At 33.7% G+C, this 6,085-nt stretch overlaps 1 pseudogene; it reads left to right on the top strand.

Moving 5' to 3' along the window:
* The first annotated feature begins 953 nt into the window (after nt 1-953).
* On the top strand, nt 954-4,608 carry LOC141689092 (uncharacterized; annotated as a pseudogene).
* The last annotated feature ends 1,477 nt before the right edge of the window (nt 4,609-6,085 follow it).

Here is a 6,085-nt window from a genome sequence, read left to right as displayed (position 1 = left end):
TGAGATTAAATAAGTATAAGAGTGATGCATGTCAGAGTTTTAGATTTTTAGATTTTAATTACTCTAATTGGTTCAATTTGTGTGATTATCTGTCGAGTATAATTTTGAAAACCTGTTAATTGAGTATTTGTTAAGTTTCACATTAACTTGGAAAATCTTTATAAAGATAGCGTTAAGATTTCGAGTCGGTTTGAATATGAAATTAGAGCATGTATTTATAAGTATGATTGATTCAAAATATAGATTTGATTGTGAAAATTTCTTGGTAATGTCAAACTCGGGTTGTATGTATATGCAAATACTTCTGGTCAAATTTTCTGCAGAAACGTGATATTAATAAATCGTTTATTAGCTAAAAAATGTATGAATATAAAGGTGATAATAAAGGTCGCTTAAAGATTGGAATATAAGCATATGAATACGATGATACTATTAATCATGGTTACGTATCTTGCTATAAGTAAATTGCTTGATATGTAGAAGTGAGAAATCGATAAAGGTTTAAGTATAAGTATTTAGTGAATGTGTTTATATGTATATGTGACAAGGTGAATATAAAGTACATGTATTTATTTATAAGTATAATATATACGAAAGGGTAGAAAATGTAAACATCAGGGGAACGTCGTTCGATTATAAGGGTCCCTAATTAGGGTTTATTGTTGATAGTAGATTTGGAAAGCGAGAAAACATAAACTAGGAAAGGAAATGAGGTTCTAACTAACAGTACACTACTAGAAATAGTGCCTACGACATCACCCCTTTAACATCGGTTAGACATGTCACTGATGTGAAAAGCAATTTTAACATCGGTCATTTCAAAACCGATGTTAAAGGGGCTATAAGACATCACTATCTTAACTAGCCGATGTCTATTATCGTTTTTAAAAAAATTAAAAAAAGCCGGGCTTTTTTCATTCCCCTTTTAATACACCAAAAAATTCCCCCCTTAAACAAATTTTTTATGCTCAGTTTTCCCCCTCAGTCAAAAACGTTTCCACCTCTCTCTCATTCTCTCTTCTCTCTCACTCGCAACCTTTCTTCTCTCTCCCTCTCTCGTCTCTCTTCTCATCTCTCACAGTCGCTCTTCTCTCTCATCTCTCACTGTCTCTCTTCTCACTTACTCTCTCTAAACCTAAAACCCTTATTTATATGAATAAAACTCGATTAATTCATAAATCGAGCTCGATTGGTACAAACCTATTCTATTTTTTCCGATCTATTCTCATGTCTACCCAATTTTCTTGATTTTGTTTATCAACTCACCTTCATTTATTCATTATTTTTTGTCTTTTTAGTCCTGGCTTTGTTTTGTTTATTTTTTGGTATTTTGGGTGTGGATGGAGAAGTGCGGAAAGTGACTAAGATGGTTTAGATTTTGATAATGAGAATGGTGGAGGTGCGGAGAAGGGAGATGGGAAGGAGGGGAAATTGAAGGTTAGTAAGTCGGAGAAGAAGCGGATTAGTGAAGGTGAGAGTAGTGAGAAGAAAAAGAAGAAGAGAGTGATGGGTTCATCCGAGGAGGTTAACCAAGGAGGAAACTCGGTGATAACCTCATCTACGTATTTTTGTTTAATTGTACTGCAGGATTTTATTGCACAGAAGGTGTTTGATGAAATGCTCAAGAGAAAAAGTGCAACAATGAGCAGCATCATAATAATGAGAGGTATGAAGAAGAGGTGGTTTTTGAAAGAGGTTTAAAAAGAAGGTGGAGTAGAATTGGTGAATTGCAGGGAGGACTCGTTCATGTTGATAACGAATCTGATCCCCCTAGGTAACATTTTCGTAAACAGTGTAATGTATCTATCTTATTATCAATTTTTTTATAGTCTTCTGATTATCAGGTAATGTGTTTTGTATGATTATGTTAAGTATTTTACATTTACTGAATATCATGTCTTGGAAGGCTTAACTTGTAAAATTGGTTGACTTTTAATAGTACTTTCCTACCATATTATCACAATTTAACTTGTTTCTTTGTTTAAAAATAGTCCTACTGGCTTTTATTCGGTGATGCTTATTGTCTGTTTCTAACTTCCATGGTGGTTTGAAGATGTTGAGATTTTTAGTAGATGTATGTGCTCAACGGTGTGGTGATCTTTTTCTGGTTCGTTGCTTTCAATACCACCGTTGCGGAACATGTTGCCTGCAGTTATGATAATGTACAGTTCTTGGTTTTTATTGCATGTATTTTGTATTGATGTATTTTTATTTGGTAGAAATGAATGTATGGCTTGCTTACTACGTGATAGTTTGGGTCATTTCCCTAGATTATGAGTTTATGATATTTTAGACCATTTTAATAAAAAATGTAATACAAATGAGAAGAGAACATTAATAATTTAAATTGATAAAATAATCAAATATTGGATACGGAAAATAGAAGAGAATATATGGCCCGTTTTGCAGGTCCCTCACTACTCGATCACTCCCTCTTTTAATGAGGCCTGCAACTCCGTCCAACAACTTGGCACCCCACTCACAATTCGATGAATACACACATTTGTAATTCCTCATTTGTTCAGTAGTTGAACAATGCCAGGTCTGCCCTTTGCTATTTATACTAATCCACTTACTGATTATATATCTAATTTGCTAACTCCAAATCAATTTTTTTACATTTTTTTTGGAAAATTAATTCCACTAAATGAATAAAGATTGAAGGTTGATGATGATTTTAGGGAAAGGTGAGACGAGAGGCAGGGCAGCTTTGGTAGTTCTCGGCGATATCGGTCGCAGCCCTCGTATGCAGTATCACGCCCTTTCTCTTGCTCGTCAGGTCCTTTTTCACCTCTTTTTTACTATATATACTTGCCCTAGTTGTATGAATGGAGTAGTAGTTTTTATTATATTCGAATCACACTTGACAACTACATTTTCCGATTAATTTGGAATCCGAACAAGTGACCACTAGACTTTATGAACGATTTTTTTGGATGCTAATTTATTGATATTAAATTAGATTACTGAATAAGAAATCAAACCAAACATGCTCAGTGTGTAAAGTCGAGGTATCCTACTTTAGTCCACTACACTTTTGAGTTTTGACTTTTAAGGATAATTTGAGAAGTTTAGATTTTTTTTTTGGAAGTTTATGCGGAGTTTTAAATGTTAAAAATAAATCATTTTGAGAAGCTGCAAAAGGTATATATACAGGCATCCTTAGAAGTGGATATTGTTGCATTCGGAGGTAATCTTGTACTTACATACAGAAGCAAATCCTCCTTTAATCGGTTATTTCAGCTCAGAAGCCGTCACTTTCGTTAGGAATCAACTACGAAAACATGGAGATGATCAGGTGGAGTACTTTACCTTTCTTCGGTTTTCTTAATTTACAAATAGACTCTAATTATATTGTGTCGTACTCTAGATAGCGGTTAAACATAGAAGTTAACATGGTCGTGATACTTTTGTTTAATACGTTTCTTTGGTAAAATGACTATCCAGTGGGGAATGTGGAATAGAAGAACCTGTGCACATTCTTGCTTACTACAGTAGTTGCGGACTGGCAAGACCTGAGAAGTTGGAGAAGTTTTTAGCTGATATAAGGGATGGACGTTACCTACGTGCAAAAAACATGGTCGCGAAGCTTAACAAGTTGAAGTTGCCTCTTAAGTTGGATCATGTTGCAAAGATTGCAGGTAGTGGTGTTGCTCCAGGTAGGGTGCACGTTGCTCAGGCTATGGTAGAAGCAGGTCATGCCGAGAATCTGAAGCAAGCTTTTTCCTGATATCTTTATGATGGAGGACTTGCTTATTCTGCGTATGTGAATCAGCTGACACTATTGTTCAGTGTCTAGATTTTAACTTAATCTGTATGTATGTAATATAATATTTTGCTTTACTTGTTCGTGTCCAGGGGAAGTGAACCTGATATAGAAGAAGCAGTACGACTAATAAGAGAAACAGGTGGTGTGGCTGTGCTGGCTCATCCATGGGCATTAAAAAATCCAGTTGCTATCATCAAAAGATTTAAAGAAGCCGGTCTCCATGGGATAGAAGTTTACAGAAGAGATGAAAATTGGCAGGTACATTTATACTCCTTTTTTTTGAAAGAATACAATATACATGGTTGTCACGTCGATGAGTTGAGTCGACGGGGGACACCTTGTTGACTAGTCGCTACCATACACTCATACACTCATATTTTAGTTTTAATACAGCTACCATACACTCATTAGTTAAAAATCACCATTTATTCCTTTTAACTTTACTTTTGCTGTGCATTTGTTTTGAATCAGGAGAACCAACTGGCAAAGTGTACCAATTCAGCAACAAAATATCATTTTTGAACTGGGCCAAGATTTTGCAACTCTAGGTATTGTATCATTTGGAATATGGATGGCATCCATGCTAGGTTCATGAGTTCTGAGGCCCCGTTTAACTGTATATAATAATTAACATAAAATCCGGTTTATCTTCTGCTTACTCTGTACATGTACATTTCCTCATTCTATTGCATTTATAAGTAAAGGCGTTTTATACCATCTTATTAGAATATGTACAATGCCAGCTAGTTCTGAAAAAGCATCCTGTAATGCTAATTGCTACAGAGATTAGATGTATTTTTACTTAATATGTTATATTATTCAATTGTTGATTCATTTTATTTCTTGCACCTTTTATGGCTGTTGTTTGCACACACGAGTTTATTCATCTATTAGGAGGAAAATGAAGAATTAAGTGGTCATATGACATTAAACATTAGATCCCTTATAATATAAAGGTTATGATACTCAGTATGTTGTTTTTTGTTCTGTTCGATGTTGATTTAGTATTTTTTTTTGCTTTTAACTGGGTTTATGCACAAATGTACAGGCTTATTGTTTTTTAAAAAAGAACTCAAACATCGGTTCTTGTTATAAAACTGATGTGAAGCAAGTAAAAACATATCACCTGCTTAAACTAAAAACGATGTCTAAACTAACAAACAAATCGAATTATAGGAGTGAAAACGATGTCTAAAATGTTAAAACACATCGCTTTGTGCAAGTATATAAAAGTAAATCAAAAGGAAACTGATGTCTTTTAGAACAATGTACATCGGTTTAACTTACGCAACCGATGTTAAAGTAGAAGTTTCAAATCGTTTCCTCAAGTAAAACTGATGTTATAAGTTATGTTTAACATCGGTTGAGTAAACAAACCGATGTAAAATACAGAGTAAGACATCAGTTTTTTTAAGAATCCGATGTCTATCATTTAAAAGTTCTTCTGTATTATATGTTTATAGTTCTTTTTAACCTCATAAATACCGTTTTTAACAATTTAGTTTTAACATGTTATTAAAAAAAAGGCTAATTATACATCAGTTTACTAAGAAAACCGATGTCTATGTAAACCTTTAACATCGGCCAAAAACCAATGTTAAAGACCCCTACCTTTTCTACACATGCGAAGACATCAGTTTGAAAAAAAAGGACATCAGTTTATAACCAATGTCTAAGGGCATTTTTCTACTAGTGGTAAACCGATTCAGATAAAAAGGGAAAGCTTGTGAACAAGTAACTTTGCCCTTCTTATAATGATAAAGATAATGATTATGAAATGAAAAGATGGATTAAATGATAGTATGATTCCTTTAATATCAAACCATTACTTTGATTGACTTGATTCCCTTCTCAACACTTGTTTACCCTAATTATAACTTAAACATTATACCCTTGACAACTTGTATGTTTTGTTGATACTTTTACCCTGTTTATGCTACGTTCATTAATAACCTTGCAATGATCACACCTGTTTGGATAAATACCTATACTTTATTGATGCTCGTGTTTAATCGATATCTTTACATTGCTACCACCTTTATTGTTCGATCACCAGTGATTATTAACCTAAGCTTGGTTACACCTCATGTGCTATTAATACCTATGTCCATTCTTTGTTCAAGCCCTAGTTATTGAATTCTCATGTGATCTATGTTATACTTTTATACCCTAAAATGGAAATAAGAATGATTTTTGACTTGAAAGAGCCTGAATGATTTCAAAGGCCAGTACATGTTTTAAAATGAATTTAGTTTCAGAAAGTGAATTGATTTTTCTAATATAAAGGTTTTCATTGAAATCCTAAATATTGGAGGC

The sequence above is a fragment of the Apium graveolens genome, chromosome 10, assembly GCF_009905375.1.
Source record: "Apium graveolens cultivar Ventura chromosome 10, ASM990537v1, whole genome shotgun sequence".
NCBI classification, from domain to species: Eukaryota; Viridiplantae; Streptophyta; class Magnoliopsida; order Apiales; family Apiaceae; genus Apium; species Apium graveolens.
The sequence above is the reverse complement of the archived record's forward strand: the minus strand, read 5'-3'. Positions and strand labels throughout refer to the sequence as shown.